The 21,090-nt window shown below is 32.1% G+C and overlaps 1 protein-coding gene across 4 annotated transcripts in view; it reads left to right on the top strand.

The window, feature by feature from the left end:
* The window catches only part of LOC134692900 (uncharacterized), a 130,911-nt gene that overhangs the window by 66,930 nt on the left and 42,891 nt on the right, over positions 1-21,090 (top strand). The window lies entirely within an intron of this gene.

The raw sequence follows: 21,090 nt of genomic DNA, 5'->3' as shown, positions 1-21,090 counted from the left end.
AATCAGACAAAACAATCGTAGACAAATCCTGTGGTACATTCGTGGTCATTAATGACTCTTGGTCTCACTTTGAACAGCTAAACAATAAATACGTAACTCGTAAGCAAGTAAAAACATGACCATACTCTAATCAACGTATACTGCTGAAATCTGTAATGGTCATGCTAATTTACTTTTAACAATTTGATATATTTTTTTTCGTTTTAATTATGAATTAAACTGGTCCAATATGACTTCATCACTCTGCGAATTTTGCTGTTCAGATCAGTTATGCAAACATAATTTAGTATAAAAAATCTTTTACAAAGGTTCAAAAGTAGATACAACCGAAAAGGACCAAAATCAGAGCCAAACCCAGATGTCGTTTAGAAAATTCGCAACACGACTGCCAACCCTTGTAAATATTGATGAAAAATGTTTTAATAGTATGACTTTGTAGAAAACATTTATTTCACGTCGATGATGACTAGAATTCCTTCTTTTAGCTCTTTGTTCCTGCTGTGGAACTTCCTATTCTAATGATCATGGTTTTAATAAAAAGACAATTATATACATGATTAAATGCGTCAGCGTAAAACTTCTGCCTCATTTCCACCAAGATTTTAATGAGGTCAACCTGTGAAAATGAATAGCGTAAGGTCGATAATCTTATCAAATACGGAGAAATACTAACTTTTATCTAAACTGTCGAGTTAATATAAAAAAGAAGATGTGGTATGCATGATTGCCAATGAGACAGCTATCCACAAAAGACCAAAATGACACTAACATTAACAACTACAGGTCACCGTACGGCCTTCAACAATGAACAAAGTTCATACCGCGTAGTCAGCTATAAAAGGCCCCGATAAGACAATGTAAGACAATTCAAACGAGAAAACTAACGGCCTTATTTATGTAAAACCAATAACGAAAAACAAATATGTAACACATGAACAAACGACAACCGCTGAATTACAGGCTCCTGACTTGGGACAGACACATACCAAATAATGTGGCGGGGTTAAACATGTTAGCGGAATCCCAACCCTCCCCCTTACCTGGGACAGTGGTATAACAGTACAACATAAGAACTTAAGCCATTTCAGTTGATATTTTAAAGTGTATCTTTTATGTTGTAATGTTACACTACTGTCTCAGGTTAGGGTGAAGGTTGGTGCACCTGTAGAAACGTTGAGACACGCTGCATTTGTATGCACTTGTCCTAGGTCAGGCGCCTAGCTGTTATAAAGTGGTTGTCGTTCATATGAAAAGTTGTCTCTTTTTTAATAGATATAACCGTTAGTTTTCCTGTTTGATTTGTTATACTCTTAACATTTTTGGGGTCATTTGTAGCTTGATGCTTAGTGTGAGAAATTGTGACTTGGCTGGAGAATTGACTCATTGGCAATTTGGATCAGTGTATCGATAATTGCACAAAGGAAATGATATGTTTTTATTTGTAAATGACCACTTTCATTGTAATATATATATAAGAAAACATTATACTGTGAAAAATACAAAAATGATAAACAATAACAAAACAAAAAAACTGATTATAATTTAGATGAATGATCAAACTTATTCATCATAAATCACATTACTCCTAAATCCAAAATGAAAAAAAACCTTTTAACACTTTTTTTTTATACTTATGCTGACATTCTGCTGGTCTAAACGGTTGCTGAAAGTGTTCATTCGATGTTTATATGATAGCTGTGTTTTTTCTCACATCTAAGCGAATTATCTCCTGTTTTAAATACACGAGATTGATCTACAAATACGATTAACTTTAAAACCTTAAAACCTTGTGTTCTATAAAACAGCCTGCTTTATAACAATTCCAGCTTTTGTTTTGGCGCAAATGAAATGCTACCTTAAATTTGATTGTAGCCGAAATGAAATAAAAAGTTTTAAAAAGATAGTTGTATGAAACCAGAGACATATAATACATGTACATTGTATTATATGTCTCTGATGGAAAAAACTACAACATGGGCGGATCAAACGTTATTCAACTTGAAGCCAGAGTGCGTACTTTAAAAAACTTAAGTTAGGAAATTTCACATCAGACATGACGCGAGGAGTAGAAAATATGACGTTTTTAGGTTGAACACTTTACTATACATGTATTTCAATCACAGGGGGATATAGGCCTTCACCCTAAATTCACCATTATCTGAGGCCTTGAACTTAAGTTAGACATGGATGATTGAATCCATTTTGATTGTATTGTACGATCACCCGTATTGTTGCATATATTTATTATGAAGCTGTATTGATTGCTGAAGTCATCCGTTTAAGGAAATCTTCAGGAAAGGATTATTCAAGAGAACGGAGGTTCAAACAAGTTATCAACAAAACATTGACAGATCAAAACGTTATTGAGTTGAAAACCGAGCAAGATGTCGTAGCATGTTAGTTTCCGGTGTATTGATAAATAACGAAATCGTATACGGTCCGACGACTTCACTCCGGAAATACCTAGACAACGTTATTCAGGATTTCCTGAAAAGCACATGGTAATCTGTCAATATTGTATGCAAACACGTCTTGTTCTCAAACAACTTCATCAATATTTAAAATTCAAGATAATTAAGACGAGCTAAAACGGCACGTAATCGATTTTGAGAATCCGTTTTTATTTAAATGAGTACCTTTGCGTGTGAATAATGTCTACAAGGCACATCTTGTCATTTAGAATATTAAAACATTATCTGTATTAACTTAATTGGGCGAAGACATGAAAAATGATTTACCAATGAAATAGGAGAATGGAGATATCGCTAATGTTGCTATGAAGCTTTTAAAGTGTTTGGTTACAAGGTGTTACGATCGTATCTAAATTAATTATAATGAAATGATGAGTCTCACCTGTCATCCGGGACCTATCATCGAAGTCAATATACAAAATAGTTTTCCTACACAACTGTATTGTGTCCCAGTTGAATCTAGGAACTTGACAATATCTATTAAATAGATGCACTGTTTTCGACTTATGAGTTTGAAATGCACTTTTGGTATCTTTCGTATCTCTTCTAGGACACATTTATGTTGATACATGTATTTCTTTTATTATTTTCTTTCTCGCTACCGATCAGATAGACTTGCTACATGTCCCTTCCTAATGTTTTTTCTTCTTTTTTTCAATTTTGCCCCTTTAATAGTTTTACTGCTATAACTAGGAGATTACAATTATACTGACATCTCCAAGGGCAATCAGTAGGCTAGCACTTATCAGGAAACATATACATTAGTAAGAGAAAAATAATAGAAAGGGAATTGTAGCAAGTCTACCGATCAGAATATTTAGCATGAGTCGACCTTTCGTTATGCCCTTTTTTAACAGAATTGTTACACCAAATTTAGTTTCTTTCTTGTTATTATTTATTTATCATACAAGAGAACTTCTTTTTAAAGTTTTATTTATTTCAATAAAACGTGTGATTTATATTCAATTAGAAATGTAACCGGAAAACAAATATGACTGTGATGATTGTGTTCTTTAAACTTCAGAAAGAAAATTGATGCATTTGTTGTCAATAATATCAAGCAAGAAAAAGTATTTACTTTTACATTACTCCCGAAACCCTCAAAGAACAGTTTGAGTAAACTATTTATTGTCATACATGACTACAAAGTATACCAGTTTTATAGACTTTTTATTTGTGTTGATGGTTGGTAGTTTGGAATTCCATGCGCAGAATAAAAAGCGCCAAATGTCACGAATAATTATCCAAATGTTTTATTTTCCAAACTTCACACGGAATTGTGGTATGTCAAATATGTACATTATCAGTTATTTTGGATTAATTCTTATAATAAAAGAATTATGTTGCACTAAGAAAATTACACATTTGTATTATATAACGGTCTGCTATAGATTTCTCTTGATTTAAAGGAATAAGAGAAGGTATCGCACACGTGTGAGTGATCATTCTCCTCACAAGAGGAAACAAAATTGTAATGATTTCCTAATGGCTGCCGTATCTTTGTACAAAAACTCTGATTGTAAATGTCTTATGGTAGACTGGTTTGCGGGGTTATGTATGATGATTAATCCCAGATGATCTGGTACCTTTACGAAAACATCTTAAATCACGACAAAACACCGCAGTTCTCGAGATATCAATACGTTAAAAACCACGTGACCAGAACGTCAATGGCGTCATGTTTTAAAGCCAGTAGACTATAATTTGGCACGTGTGAAAGATGAAAATAAATTGACGATTCAACTTCGGAATCCTTTGCAAGATGTTCAAATCATAGTAGATAATTAAACGATTATTTTTTGCTTTTGTGCCATAATTGATGGTTAAATTTCAATGTTGTAGGCTTTTAGACAGCTTAAATAAATATAAAAGGTGCATTTGGAAAATCGAGTGAGCTACTCAAGTCTTTAAATATTTCTTATAATTGGCTGAAAAACATAAAAGTGCACTTTACTTGTGCTAAATGTTAATACCACACTGGCTTTTACTCAATATATCATGTAAAATAATTAGTGTACGATAAAAAGAAATTGTAACAATTTAAATATAGTTTGTGTATTTTTGTAATTTCGAGAAATATTCTTACTGACATGTATATTTTCAAACATGCTGAAGGAAAATCTGAAATTAAAAATGCATTATAATGTGACTAACAAATGTATCGACCCAAATTTTCATGATGGATAGCAGAAGTCATTGTCCTTGTGTGGGGACTTCCTGGTAATTCCGAACGGCATTAAACATGATGGAACTATTTTGTTTTTAAAAGAAAATGGTTGATGTCTCACCTGATTCTAATTAAGCGCATTATCGAAGTAAAAAAATCTAAACTGATAAATGCAAATCCATATTTTGTGGGTTTTTTATTGACTTCTAAACTCGGTTCAACATGGTTAGGCCGTGTTCACATTGACCTAAATTCGGTGTTGTGTTAGTGTAACTCACACGTAAACTAAAAACAATTGCGTTCCCATTGATAAAACTCAATGTTTACATGTAGTTTAAATCATGTTTTATCTACACACAGTCGATAGTCAATGTAGGCCTCGTGTAGGTTAAGTGTACACAAAACTAGGCATTTAGGACATTAGTTTTACCGTGTATATATTTAAGGAGTAAACTATTTTTGAGTAAAATTGATATTTTTGATAATTATTAGTATAGTTCTTTACAGATATTGTTGTCTAAATTTTACAGATTTTTTTTTGTTAAAAACAAATTCACGTACTTTATTAACCCCCTGATTAAGACTCAAAGCAGCATCATTGCCGAACCCATAAGGCAGGAACCAATTGATTTTCGGGGGGGGGGGGGGGGGGGGGGGGCTATTATAGTTGAGTATAAAACATAAAGGCATGGGGGGCTATTATAGTTGAGTATAAAACATAAAGGCATTGGGGTGGGGCTATTATAGTTGAGTATAAAACATAAAGGCAAGGGGGTGGGGGGTGAGCTATGGATTTTGTTTTGGAAACAAAAAATGTTTCCAGTTTTTGGCCCTGAAAAAAAATTTGTTTATTCACCCTCAGCTGCCACTATATATATATAATGCTAAAATTGATTTCGACTTGTCACCAAAATTTGTCCTGGAAAAATCAATAGCCCCTCTAACCCCCCCCCCCTTTTCCCTCCCTAAAAAATGAAGTAAATAGTTGCTACCTAATTCATTTGAAAAGGTCTTCCCGAATCGACTTGACGTACATAGAAATATTTGCCACTGGTCTTTACTCAAACAACGATTCACGCATAAATGCATGACTAAAAAAAGTGTGGGGTAAATGTTATGTTTGTCTAGTATCTCAGATCCGTTAAATAACACTTAAAATAAATTTAAAAAAACGTGACCCTATTCTTTTACCAAATACTCCTTGGAGAAGAAATACCATTTGAAACAAACAGAAAAGATAAAAATTAAGAGATCCCTAATAACTCAATCCTTTTTTTCGGCTGTAAGCACGCTGCTGCAGCTAACGTTTTCTAATGCGTAATCGAGACATTTCTAGTATATTCAAACTACTGCAAATTATAAAAATGGCTTTCATAAAGTAGTAACCACATAACTTAAAAAGGGGGAGGGTTATTTTTTTTTTTTATCTGAGTAAGATTTTTTTTTCGCGCGTACGTTTTTATTCCTTTTTTTTCGATGCTGGTGATCAAATACATTTTTTTTCAATATTTAACACTATAATGTATGGGGAAACTCTTTGATTCAGAATATTTCTTTTATCATCTGTATGATCATTTTTTTTTTTATCAAATTGGGGATCGGAATATTTCCATTCCCCCCCTTTTGAAGTCAAATGGTTGTTCCCTTACCGCTAGAAAAATTGTCCCAAACTTTTGAATTCAGTTCTACGTAATGAACATTTAAATGACACATAGTTTACAAGTGAGAACAAATCTTATGTACAGGTAGCTAAACAAGGTGTATAGATGTGAACAAATGTAATGTGAAACCAGTGCACACTACACTAAACTAATTGTAAACATGTTTACTCTACACGGCGTTTGGTGTGAACACGGCCTTAGACTATTTATACATGTATAAGCATTCAAAAGTATTTCGTTCTATTCCCCATCATCGCCTCAATATCACCCTTTCGGTATATACCCTACCATACATTTCCAGTTATCTGTATGCATAATAAAAACTGATAAAATCAAGCTAGCTTTAAGAATACAAGTTTAAAGCTCATAACTGTCCGTCACGACAGGTCTATTTATCTGACATTGAACTTTCAATAGTAATATTAAACGTGGTGTATGTTTCAACTGTTCTATAAGTATCAACATGGACACATAGTGTTTATTTCCTCTTGTATGGATTTTATTTTAGCCACCGAGTCATTGTGATATTTGTGTATTTCCACATTTTTATAAGCGCCTATTAACACGAATGAGCATGACATATTTGCCACTGGACGTTAAATAAACACACAATTAATCGTAAAAAACAGTATAGTTTTTATAATGATTTGTAGTACTTTAGTAAAGTTGTATACATGTACAATTTGTTTCATTTTTATTCTAGGTAAGTGAAGTGTTATAAACAGGCACCTGCTCAAGTAACGGTAGGAAAAGTTTCATTTGCCGTTCTTTCTCTACGTATAACTGTTCTTTCTTCTGTTTTACCTTTATTTCTATGACACATGGCTTTAGAAGCACTTTGTCTTCTGAACTGGATTTGTTTTTATTTTCGAGTTTTTATTCTTCAATATTTAAAAGTATTTTTAGAAATTGAATTCAATCTCTCTTAAAGAATTTCAATGTTTAAAAATTTCAAAACTGTGTACCCAATATTTTACAAATATCTTGTACTTTTACCTTAGATTTTTTATGTATAAATTAACTGGCCATCACTTCTTGTCCGTTGTTGTTCTTGATATTTTGTATAATCGTGGCGGGTTTTCGTCATCATCTATGCAAACACCAATGGTCAAAGATCGTTTAATCAAAACAAGAACTTTCCCAAGAAGGCATTCATCCGAAATCGATGCCTTTTTTCCAAATTCATTATCCTCGAAGAACTGTAAATACAGGGTTCAAGAAATGAATAAGAACAAGTAACGACCAGGTTACGGTTCACATTATAATTGAATGAAATGGTATGAAAAGGTTATTTAGTTAATTATATATACATGTGTGTTTCATGTCTTTGGTTTAACGCCATTGTGGTGCGAATAAAGTAAGATCTCTTTATTTCTTTAAGTTAAGTTAGTATAAAGAGGTTATGTACACTACGTTTAAAATTCCATTAAAGTTCAATGGTATTTTCAAACAAAGTGTAGTTCATTCGAAAACAAACATGACCGACCGAGTCAAACGTGTGGAATAACAATAACACGAACCATCGTGTTGGATACCAGAGATAGATATATATATATGCGATTAAGCAGGCATCTTCGCTAGCAAAGGGTTACGATCCAATTCCCTATGCTCCCTTTCCTTCCTCTCCATGAGGGAAGTGGATCGTTACCCTTGGCTAGCGAAGATGCTAGGAAAGGGCAGAACACATGCAAAAAGGAATCATAGTTCAGTATAACTCCCTTAAAATATGCATAATGCACCTTCAATGAGTGATCCGGTACTAGTAAGGTACGGCATACGTAAAGATAAAAAATGAATTTGAAAAACTATTTACTTAGCAACAACATATTTCATCAAAGATATTAAAATTATGAATCCATTTACAAATAAACATAACATGCCAATGGCGTCCATGTTACTTTTCGACGGAATTTGGAAATTAATCAAATTCACATTGAACATTCATAAACGTCAATTAATGTCAAAAGAATTAGCAGAATGTTTTGTATAATGTAATGTTATTATTTAGCTGCTGGGGAGTAAGCTTTGATGAAGTTAACTGAATTAGTTCTCGCGAGAGACGAGATTTTCTGGGATTTAGGCTATGCGATAGAACGTAATGAAATTACTACTTTCTCAATAAAGAAATTATTGAGATAAAAATCTTTTTTGAAATGGAGTCACTCTGAATTATTGTCTTTTGGCAGCATCAAATAATTTATATCAAACATCTTATTTTTAATGAATTCCTTTGTTCATTTTCCCAGATGATTGTACTTCAAGTTAGATTTTTAAGGGTTAAAATGTTGTTGGAAACCCATTTTATTGTATATTTGTCCACTATCTATTTTTGGAATTCTCAAAAAGTATATTTGAAAAGTAAAAATGTAAAACTTGCAAGGCTCAGAGGTTTTATTCCGTTTTGAAGACCTCATTGTGACTTTTAGATCGAAAACAGCACTAGAAGTATTGTTCTTCTGCTTTTTGTGTTTTTTGCTGTACATATACAGTAACTGCTATCCGAGTAAATTATGAAAAATATAACAAAAACATTTTACAGCTGCAATTCTTTGTGTGGGTAGTTTCGAAAATTCGGAAATACGAAATCAGATTATACACATAGAGTTTGATATATGTAAAAAAAAAAAAACACTCACACAAATAACTGGCATTTCATTCTAACATTTTAATACTTATTTAGAAAATAAATATAACAAGTAATGATCTGAAAAACGTATTTATGTTACGTTTTTGAAATACAAAAATATGTTATTTAATATTTTTGACTAACAAAGACCATCAATGCAAACAAAAGATTTGCTCAAAATTGACATTCTGTCAACGATGTCACAGTCACCTGAAGATTTCATAATAATAGGCTAGCGAAAAAATGAGGAATAAAACTTCAGGCGACTGTGACGATAAATACATACGAGACTTAATATGTGTCTGTTTCGTATTTCTTTCCTCGTTATAAGGGAACTAACTCTAGCAAATCTGTAAGATTAATTCTAAATCAAACTCAGTGGATTATGTTGTTTCTTTTTTTTATATCACCAGGGGAATGAGAATGGTATGTTTTCAATTCTTTTGGAATAAAGATTTGCCAAGTTAGCACTTACTTAGTAGAAGAACAGACATTATTTTCAATATTCCTTATCTAGAATTTTACACACATGATTTATTTAATGTTTTGGCATTTATTTCTTATTTGTTAAATGTGGTTGTGTACCAATATCTATAGGTAAAAGGAAAGGTGGGTACCACAGACTCTATTCATTTCTTTTGGAGCGTTGAGTCAAAGGATAAAAATAAGGCCTTTTCCAGGAGCCCGTCCACTAAAAAAACTAAACAAAAAAACCGTTATGTTACTGTTCTTCTTTGTGAACAACAAGCATAGCTTCACCCTATAGATACGTCGCGTCTGAGTTAGCAATAGTATGTTGTCTTTCACTTTATTGGGGATGAAATATTCTAAAAAAAGGGGGCAATAGGGGGTCCCTTAAAATGTTAACAACACCTCGATTTTGGCAAGAACAGTTAACAAAAAATGCAAAAATGATGATAACAGTTAACAAATTGGGTTGAACACAGTTAACAGCTTTAACTTGTCTCAGATAACAGTTAGCAACACCTTGAAAAGGATTAAAACAGGTTAACATAAAAAGGTATTGCCCCCCTTTCTAAACTAAAGTGTTCACAACATGTGTTTGAAGTTGACTTGCATATTCAGGTCATAAAAACACGGAAAATATATTAAAAGAAGTACAAATCCCAAAACGTTGTTTTGTCCGACAAATTTTAAATATCTCAAAGCATCAATCTTTCTCAACAAAAGGAATGTTATTACATACATGATGATTTTGTATATCTTCTTACTTGAACTATAAAACCGTTTGCATGACTTAGTATTCAAAATTGGTAAAATTGATGGTCATGACAAAAACTGAAGACAAATATGAACTGTGATATATGTAAAAACATGTATCTAAAATTGTCTATTACATGTATCTAAAATTGTCTATTACATGTATCTAAAATTATCTCTTTACTCTACACAACAACAGACAATCGGTAAATAAATAGAGTACGGCTGCTGTTACACGTACTTTCAGTGTGTCATTGAAATTATCTGAAACGTCGTTTAACCCTCATACTATTCTAAGAAAGATAACTCAGTCAGTTTTGTTTTCTTTTTGATACAATGCCGCTATTTGGTCTCTTATCTTGTCAACATTGATCGATGTTTTAAAAAGTAAGATAAAAGATATATAAGAGATTCGGCATGTATACTATTCTTGCAAATAAACGGCCGAAATGAATTTGGCGAAATAGCAAACGAGTAATGATAGGGCAGCACGCTCTTTAATACTCAAATTATTGTCACTATATCAAAAATAAAATACTAGTACAATGTATATAGAATGTTCAGCATAACTTTAAAAAACGTTAAATAGACTCCAATCGTTCACTTACGTGAAAACGTAATTGTAATGTACATGTATTGTCTAAGTTAATGAATCTGAATTATATTTTTTCAAAACGTCTTCATGAATTGACGCATCTGAAAAGTTAAAATAACTTTTTTATGACACATTTCCTGCTGGGGTCATCCAAGCGAAGTCAAATTCATACATACCAGAATAAAAAAAAATACTTTTATGTTTAAATTGCAGGATATATAATATCGACTTACAGAAAAAAATATAAAGATTAATTTATACTCTTACTTCAAAAACGCCTTCATGTTTCTAAAACTCTCTGCAAGTTCCTACTATATACCAGTGTATTCCAAGAAAGATAACTCTGTCAGTTTAAATCCACTTCATTTAAATTTGCAAAGAGAGAAAATTGATTGCTTCCCTTTATTTTTCATTAAGCTACAAGCTAGTAGACACATAACTCTCAGCTAAATTTACTTTATGGATAAAACACATTAACGTCGAATATTTAAAAACAGAAGATTGAATCACAATAATGAGGTTTGGAAATCCTAAACAAAATGCCTTTGGGCTTAGAATTAATTTTATCATGTCAGAGATGCAACCTTAATGGATGTTTATTGAACAGTGTATAGTACATAAAATTTTTAATTATTCATCAGTAATTATCAATAGAGAAGCAATATGAGGTTTTGGTAAGGTTTTTCAGACTTCGATTCAGATTTGGCGTTTCGTACATATTAGTAGACATACACTAGAGATTTTGGTAAGGTTTACAAAGCTTCGATTTCGATTTTTTCATAACAATTTACACAACGTTTAAGTTTGCCGTTTACAGTTTATTATCTGATCAATATGAAGAGTTTCTACGCTAGGAATTTCATTCTCACGGAGCCCCATTGAACCATATTGGGTCTAAGGGATTTTTTTTTTTAGAGAACTACAAATTAATGGACCGCATATTTCCCCTGGTTCCCTGTCAATGCAGATCAAAAGCGGGAAACTTCTGTTTTGTGGATGATGATATATAAACATGTATTAACATTGTATCACACTGTAAAGAAGTGAAAACCCGGTGTTCTCCACGAATATAGTTGTCTTATTGTCAATTATACCACATCTCAATATTTTGATTTAGATCAATACAATAAATTTCAGTTTACTTGAAAATTGTTGGATATATACATTATAGGCTGAAACATACAGTAACAAATATTACATACATATTGAGATTAATATATATTTGCTTACTGTCCAGTGACAAGTAGTTCATGTATATTCGGGACTAAAAAAAGAACAAAAACAATGATTCTGCACTTTAATACTACTGGTTTGAAGGGCAAGAGATTTGGATCTTCTCTTGAAAATAAGAGTATGTTGGATAGTAAGAGCGTTTCCATATGTGATCTTTAACGTTTTGACTTCGTTACATTCTCCTTACACGCAGCATTGGATTTCACGTTCCCAAACTGACCGGAGGTGGTTGCGAATAAAAGCTTATTCACACAGCCAAATAGACGCCTTACTCTAACAAGGGTTTTACTCTAGTTAATATACTAGTTTATATAAGGTTATATATAGTCCGTATAACAACAGGTAATCCCAAAAAGTCAACCATTTTCGATTCTGAGCCGATCAGTCTTTACTTTTACTCATAATTCCAAGCATAAAGGGTATGAAAGTAGTTTCTGAACTGTACCTATGTGCCTGTATGTTATGGAAGTTTAAATTTGAAGTGACGTCCAATCAGAATACATGGTGACATTTAATCGGATGCCATGTGTATATATATATAGAAAGAGTGTCACGAGCTCTACGTTAACAGCATTGCAACTTCTATTTGAGGGTCTGTATAGGTTGTTGCAAAGGCTTAAATTTTGTCCATATCAAATGTACCATCATTATCCAGTGCCATTTCTTTTCTCTAGACAATCATCCAGGTATATCCCCTATAGTAAATGGCCTATAAACCCATTGTATTTGTTCTCATCGTTAACATGCATGACTGACTATTTGCCGTTGGGTGTATGGCATACTACAATCAATCAGTTATCTTCTTCCGTTTTAAGGGCCTTATGCGCATTCTCTCTTTATATATGTTATGGCTAAAAAAGAAATGGACAACAAGTCAGCAGAGTTTGGTTGTCAAGAGGTTAAGGTTTGACCTTTGTCCTATATCTTTATATTTGACGACATTGATGCGGGAATTTTTCGACCTGTTGCTGACCTTCTGCTTTAATCTGTTCTATGGTCGAGTTGTTGTCTCTTTTACACATTCCCCATTTCCATTCTCAATTTTATGTTTAACTTGTCTTACTTTACGATTGAAAAGTATAATTGGTCTTTTAGTACAAGGTCATTTTTGCCTATTTTGATTGGTTTAATTTCCGAGAAAGCAGTTACAGATCTTTTGTCTACAAACAACCTCATTCGACTGATCTCGAAATGTCGATTCTGGCACTTGTAATGTTTTGAATGTTATAAAAATTGGTGGCGGATTAAAGATTCTAAAAAGAGCGAGCGGGGCACTTATTTTACAAGGAGCATGCAAGACTGATCCTTCTTAAACTATGTTGAATGTGCTCGACACAGTTTGAATTGTTTTTAGATGCTCGCTCACTGCGCTCACTCGCCAAAACTGTTCACATTGTAGCTCTCGGCTGATAATGTGTTGAGAACTCGATAATATATACATATAGACCCATGACATGACCGTATAACCCTAACAAACTAATAATTGATATTGTGCATGTTGGAGAATGAGAAAAATGTATTTCTGTTATTATTTCATCTATTCGCTTTCTTTATCTTATTGATTTTTATTTTTGACAAACCATGTTGTATCGACCCCTTTAAACATTCGTCACATCCTTAAGCTTTCAATTCAAGTTTTCTAGACTCAATTAAACTAATTGAATAATTTCACTACTATAATTTCAGCATTGTATCAAATAGTAAATTGATAACCTAACATTTTTTGTTTACTTTTTATTTTTCACTTCATTTAACATGAATTGTTGAAGTTCTACGAAGCATACAACACCCAAAAATACGTATAATGAAAGCACAATGGGATCAATAGCAATACACAATTAAAACTGATTGCAATACACATCTTTCTGTTCTATAAATGTTTCCTGCCTTCACATGAAGTAATTTGTTTTATAAAGGTTTCAGATATGAGGTTTTTGTGTTCTGGCGCAATTAGATAGAGTACATAATTTTCCTAAGGTATAAAGAAAATTAATATTGATTGGGATGTAGAAACTGGGATTATGGCAAGAGATATCTAGTCAGCGTTCGCTCTAACAATAACATTAAACAATACGGTTCCCAGGCGGGTGATAACACAAGCATATTCAACGACTCGGAGGGGAATATTTCAGCTTATTACACCTGCTGATATACTTTATTGACTTGTGTTTTTAGAGTGTCCGGTGTGACATAAAAAACGTCTTATTAAGAAACTCTTTCTGACAGTAAGACAAATGCGTACGTCATTATTGTCTAATCTTTGTGGATAATATATAGATGAAACTGATTCCTTGCTGATAAAATGTTGCTGAATTTTTGTGTGTATGTCATTTTCGCGGTAAGTTTCTTTAAAATTTATATATTTTTCAAATTTAAAATATCAATTCTACAATAACAAAAATCGTCCATGGGTTTAAATTGATGAATTCATATTAAAGATTTTTAAATCTAAATTACTTGCTTTTAAATTGTCATTCAAAGGAATAGATTTGTACTTAGATTTATACATTTTTCTTTATCTGATTATAAATGATACATGTATAAAGATTTTTTAAATAATATAAAATAAATGTTTTTAGGTCAATGATCTTAGCAAAAATGTAACCTGTATGTGACATTATTTCATTTTGATTTATCAATATGAGATAAAACGTGCATGTGTTAAAATGATATTTGAAATGTAAACTTTCGAAAGGGTCTGATTTTCTTTAATCTAAAAGAAAGGTATCACAGCAGTCGTTTAGATGCACGTGCAAATATGCATTTTCTTAACTTTGAACAAATGAAAAATGTGTTTTAATATATACTTCAATGCACAATTATTGCGAGGTATTTGAAAAGTAAATAATATTTAAACAAATAAAAAGGAAACGAAATAAGAAAGCAAAGTAAATTTATAAATGTGCAAAGTATTAAGATTGCAGAATGTGCATGAACTTTTATCGTTTGATCAATGTTTACAGTGATACATGCATGCACGTACGCTATTCATGAACGTATATTTAATATTGAAAATGAAATAAAACCATTATCCAGATTTTCATATGCAAACTAACATCATCTTGTTTTAATTTATTAGCAATGTTAATAATCACTACTCGTATTTGAAATAAAGTCAATTAAATAGAATATTTTGCAAAATCCGCCTGGCAGTCGAAATAATGTCAGGAAAAATCTCTTCGGCGGATACAGAGAGGGAGGGGTTCCGGGGGTTGAAATCCCCTTTTTTTTTAAAGACAATCAATGCATTTGAATGAAGACATATAGTTCGAAGCCACCCTTTTTTATCCTGGTTTGGGAACCCCCTTTATAAAATGGCTGGATCCGCACCTGTGTGTTAAGATTGAAAGTCGACTTTCTGAACTTTCAAGAAGGTATAGCGTTTTGGTTATTAATCTTAGACCATGCTTACATACCATACATATACTTTAACATTTAATATGTATATTGAAGATAGATTAAAAAAGTGATGAAGTGATCGTACAAACATTCGTTGCCATCCCCCTCCCCCCAAAAAAAGTAAAGGGGGTACATTTACAGACTAGAAAAAACATAAACGTCCAACGTCATGAAAGAAAATTTTGAAGACAATTTGTGTCCACATGGTAAACAGTTAATTACAGCAAAATTATGCATAAATTTAAAGCAGGTTTACTGGAAATATAATGTTGGATTTTTGGAAGATTTGGGGTTGTTTGTTTTTTTTTTTGGGGGGGGGGTGATTTTTCCATAGAGATGATGATTATGCACACAATCACAGGGTCATACGATGAATTTGTAACTTGATGTTGTCTTTTGGTGTTTTTTTAGGGGAGGTTATATAAGGATTGCAAAACACTCAACGTCTATGCATGAATGTATTCTACTGATCTTTTGTAACTTTTCAAAACAATAATGGGACAAATCCTGTAATGTTAAAATTTCTATTTAGATATGAAATTTCTTTGCGTTTTTATCAATTTACCAAAAAACTTGTAAATTGTCCCCATCATATCTCTTTTCTCTATTCAAATTTTGTTTTACATTGTTGTTTCGGGGCCTTATATAGCTTACTATGCGGTATGGGCTTTGCTTATTGTTGAAGGCCATAGGTGACCTATAGTTCTTAATTTCTGTGTCATTTTGGTCTTTTGTGGAGAGGTGTTTCATTGGCAATCAAACCAAACCTTTTTTATATAATGTCGCTCTTCTCAATTCAAATATGCGTACTTCAAAGGCTGACCGGGAATACTTACTAATAAACATATTAACAAGCAGCCCTGTAATCACTAATAGATAATTCCCGCAAACGTGTCATATAGAGTGACAAAATGTCGCCATTTTGAAACCAAAGCAATACTTAAACGCTTCAAAGACCAAGATATGCCATTAACAGACGAACAATACGCCATTATTATGCTATTATTTTACCGGGAAAACTATAGTATTATATATGGTGTAGTAATTTAGTTGTCAGTTTCAAACATTTTCAATCACTTATGAAATCGACTTGAGAAATATCAATACGAAAACAGTAATCAAATTGATGCTAAATAATAATCAATGTTTGGACGAACATAATTTTGCAATGTCAATGTTTAAACTTCAAGAAGAACTGAGCTGCCGACAGAGGTGTCCATGTTATATATCCGTCTTACCTCTCACTGTTATGGCTTTAAAACGTGGTAATTGTGAATCGAAAAACTAGCACATGCATACAGAAGCCGGTTAGTATTCTGGGTAGAGTTTTATTTTTAAGTCGTTATAACGACTTAGCTAACTTGTTTAAACGACTTAGCTAAGTTGTTATAACGACTCATACACTATGGTGTTGGCTTAAATTAGTTTTTTGAAAGTCGTAAAATTAGAGTTAAGGAAGTTTGCTGCTCAGTTTCAAAATAATAAGCTTTCAAAAAAACTAGTATACATTGATAGGTGATTAATAAAGGAATCAAAAGAGCAAAAAATATTGTAGATCTATGTGCTTGTTTTCGGGATATAAGTCATTGAAATTTTGGCGGGAAAATGTTCTCTCTTGACTTTTCATGGCTTTATCATTGAGAGGTTTAAGTTTTCAAAATCTATTAAAAAATAATTGAAACTGTATAAGACTTTAACAAATGGCACAGAACAGAACAGAACAGAACAAATCAAACAAAACAGAAAAAAACATATCAAATATATTCAAAAATTATTTATTTAAATGTGTCCCTCTGTAGATTTTGTACACGTATAACAATACAGAAATTGCTCATTTGAAAAGGTTGTCAATTTTAAATTGCCAAAAAAGGTACCTACAGTGACCTATATATGCAAATGCCATTAAACTTGTGTTTTTCAAAAGCTCGTGTTTTACCAAACTATCCCCTAAAGTCTCCTCAATTTAAAGATTTTCCATGATCGAGTGACGTGTTAAACAATTTTTGCAATTGTAATTACACGGAATATTACCAAGAGGATATGTTTAACATGATCAGTGCAACCTGATCAATGCTACAAAACTCCCTGTAACTGATTCAAATTCAATTATTCACACACTTAAAAACCGGCATTGTCAGGCGTATGAATACCAATTTATACCAGATGAAAAGTTTATGGGGTAATGAAAGGACACATATAATTTTGTGAGATCAGTAGAATAACTTGATGTTATGCTTCTCGTGTATCAATTAAAACCTTGGTACTATATTTTGTCTCAGATTGATTATCGTCTGCGACGGATATTTGTAACTGAAACATAATCACGTCAGGTACAAGATGTTCGATTGTTTCTAAACTAGAAGTTGAACTTGATTTGCAATTGTGAAGTTTTTGTAGTTTTCCACTAAAAGTTATGAGCAGGAAATTCAGAAGTTTTGTTGATATCAGTTACTGGACTTCGGAAAAGATTTCAGCCTATATACGAACGATACAGGATAGTTTTACTCTCTTGTGCAATCCTCTACGAAAATGCCAATGTATAGATTTGCCATATAAAAATGAAATAAAATATATAAAACCAGTTTAAAACTAGTAATCATCTAATGTAGGAAGCAATGATTTTCAGTACAAATATCATTTATCGATAAGTTTAATTCAAAAAATCTTTGAAGGACATTTTCGAAACTTATTCACTTTATTATGAACATTACTGTGTCAACATCAGGTTTTGAAAGTTTCGTATAAATTGGACCCCTGCTAGGTGGATCCTGATACTTCAGATATTATTTTATAAATGATAGATGTAGAGGAAATAAGTATGGTACGTCGATTGACATTTAAGAAGAGTCTATTGTCGCTGGATGAAGAATGGGCTTCTAGTTCGAGGCGAAATTATGAATTTGTTTTCTTTATATAAAATGCAATTACCAATTCATGCTTTCACGAGTTTTCAGTCTCAGGTATAGATGCCAATATACTCTGGTTCAATGGTCAGGAGATTTACATGAAATTTGGCTGTCAGCAGAAATCGACTGAAAAAACCATAGAATTACCAAAGTGAAGAAAACATTTGTTTTACTTTCAACAAAACCATATTACCAGGATTTGTTTTAAATGGGAACTATCCATCTCGAGTGTATTTGATCGTAAATTAGATATTTCTTGATTACTTTTCATCTCAAGTTTCTACAAAACACATCAAAGACGATGATTGCAGTGAAAATACCATTACAGAAATAAATTAAAACATTGATCTGATCTGCAAAAAATGGCGGCAGGTTACGTTCTGAGACAAACCTCGGAAATCTCTCTGTTTGACAATTCAATTATATTGGCGATATAGTTTTGAATAGATTAGATACACAATAATGATCACTTGATAGCGACCAAATCGATTTTTCTAAGACATGCAAGATTTTTATATCATCTTCAACTCTTTCCAATTTCCTTACAAACTAAATAATTTACAGAAATGCCAGAAAACCCAATGACAAACATAAACATTATCTATTGAAGCAGGTGTTCCGAACGCTCCGGCATCGTTAAATCCGAACCAATCTAACAGACACTTGAGTTTTATGATACTACTTAAGGAAACAGTTTTAGTCATTCCTCTTGTTACAGCCTCAAGTAGCATGATTGTTTTGAAATTAAACTGAAAAATAACAAGTTATTCTAGAAAATTAATTAAGTTTCCATGACAACCGTTTTTCGTTTTTTATTATTTTTAATTATCTTGCAATGTTGAATTCTGTGCTGAAAAACATTTTGATTTAAATAGAACAGCTAACTTAATGAAATAGAAGTTTGGTTTTCTTATTTAGTTGCTAATATATGAGAGAGAACTGGTAATGGAATTATTCTTCTTTAAAACAAAATGGCTTTCGTTTTCCTCGAAAATTTGTAAATTCTTGAAGGTGAAATAAAATCGCCATTACAACCTCTATGTCTGATCTGTTCAGACTGTATTTACTGATTATCTAAACAAATGTAATCTTTATTTACCAAATCCTCATTTACCTTAAAATTTTAAATCTCTAAGGATAATATTATTTCTATAATTGTATAATAACATTGATAAGTATTAGTTAAGCAGTACACTTCTTTGGCCATTAGCAGAGATTAACTCAGTTAAAACTAAGTATATATATATTATATAAGTGCCGGATCGAGTGGAGATGGGGTCCGGAGGTTGAAACCCCCTTTATGTTTAGCAACAAACTGATGTGTATGCAGACAAATGGTTAGAACCCCACCACTATATGACTTGTATGTGTTGGAACCTCTTTTAAACATGACTTAATATTCCCATGCAAAACGTCAGGCATGGGTTTTTAATATTTTCTGATACATTCCTTTTATTTATTTGTTTTTCACTTCTTTTGCCTTTTTTTTTAATATAAGGCAAAATATTTCTTCTCATCTCATTTAATGATATTTTTTTTTTTGGGGGGGTGGAGTAGTTAAGTATAACGTAATAGCAAATACCTTTACAGAAAAATATTTGTGTAGAGGGAGGAAATTAAATGTGAATCTGTCACTTGCAAAATAGTCATGGTTTTATTGACTAAGCTGTGTGGTCACCATTTTCTCAGTACGATGATTAGGTCAAAGGTCGATGGTTACCTCCGAACACTCAGGCTTACAACATCACAAACTGACCACAACGTTATTACCAATAGTGCTGAAAGAGTCCAAAAAACTCTATTCCTTTCAATTTATTCTCATATTCCTTTTCATTTCTTTTTGTTCTACTTCAAAATATAAAGATATAAAATACCTATACAAAATAAACATGTCACTTAAAAACTGCAGGACATTTTTAACAAGCTTGACACTGTATTGATCCTGATCCCGATCTGTTCGTAGATTGCTATCTTTTCGGTCATCTTTAAGGGCAATCATTGTACAATTAAGATCCATTAATACTGATATGAAAATGATCAAATATGAAGTGATAATAATCTTCGTGACGTAATGAAAAAAATGTGACATCCAACTTGAACATTTTAGAAGATATTTGATTTGAAGGCCAATTACCCATTCACTTTAATTTCATTTAAGTGATTGAACGATTTCAATTTTTGATAATTTAATTTTTTTAATACATGTACGCTTTAAATGGTAACAAATTCAGTATAACAAATTAAAAATGACATTAACTTAGCAATTTTAGTTTGATATTAAAAAAAAATTCAAAACTTGATATAAAATTATTTACATATATATATATATATAGTCACATACTGATATTTTAGTATACCGACCGTGCAAATACCCATGAGGTACAAACATCGTCATCGTATATTTTAGATAAACTTGATTCGCATCGTATATTTAAAAAAAAATGTCTTCGTCTCCAAAGTACAGATCTAAAAGCTAAATAAATATTAATTCCTATCCTATATTTTGCATAATAACACTCAATTCATGACAGTTTCCGAATGATTGTCTGGACATGGGTGCATAACCCTACATAAGTATTACAACCACACGTCGGTTCTGACTGAGGACAACGTCTGTCCAGTAGTACCCTATTGTTAAAACACTAGACTAATCTCTATAATGATGACACATTCACAAATATTTTCTGAAAGAATTAAATAAATACTCCACAAATAATCAATATTTAAAAATTTAAAGAAAGTTTTATCAATTTTGTAAGTGACTAAAAGAAAATGTCTCGGATTTAAAGGTCTCAATAAGGTTAAATGGTC

This window comes from Mytilus trossulus, chromosome 12 (genome assembly GCF_036588685.1).
Source record: "Mytilus trossulus isolate FHL-02 chromosome 12, PNRI_Mtr1.1.1.hap1, whole genome shotgun sequence".
In the NCBI taxonomy this organism is placed as follows: domain Eukaryota; kingdom Metazoa; phylum Mollusca; class Bivalvia; order Mytilida; family Mytilidae; genus Mytilus; species Mytilus trossulus.
Note: the sequence above shows the minus strand (reverse complement) of the source record. Positions and strands in the feature narration are given on the sequence as shown.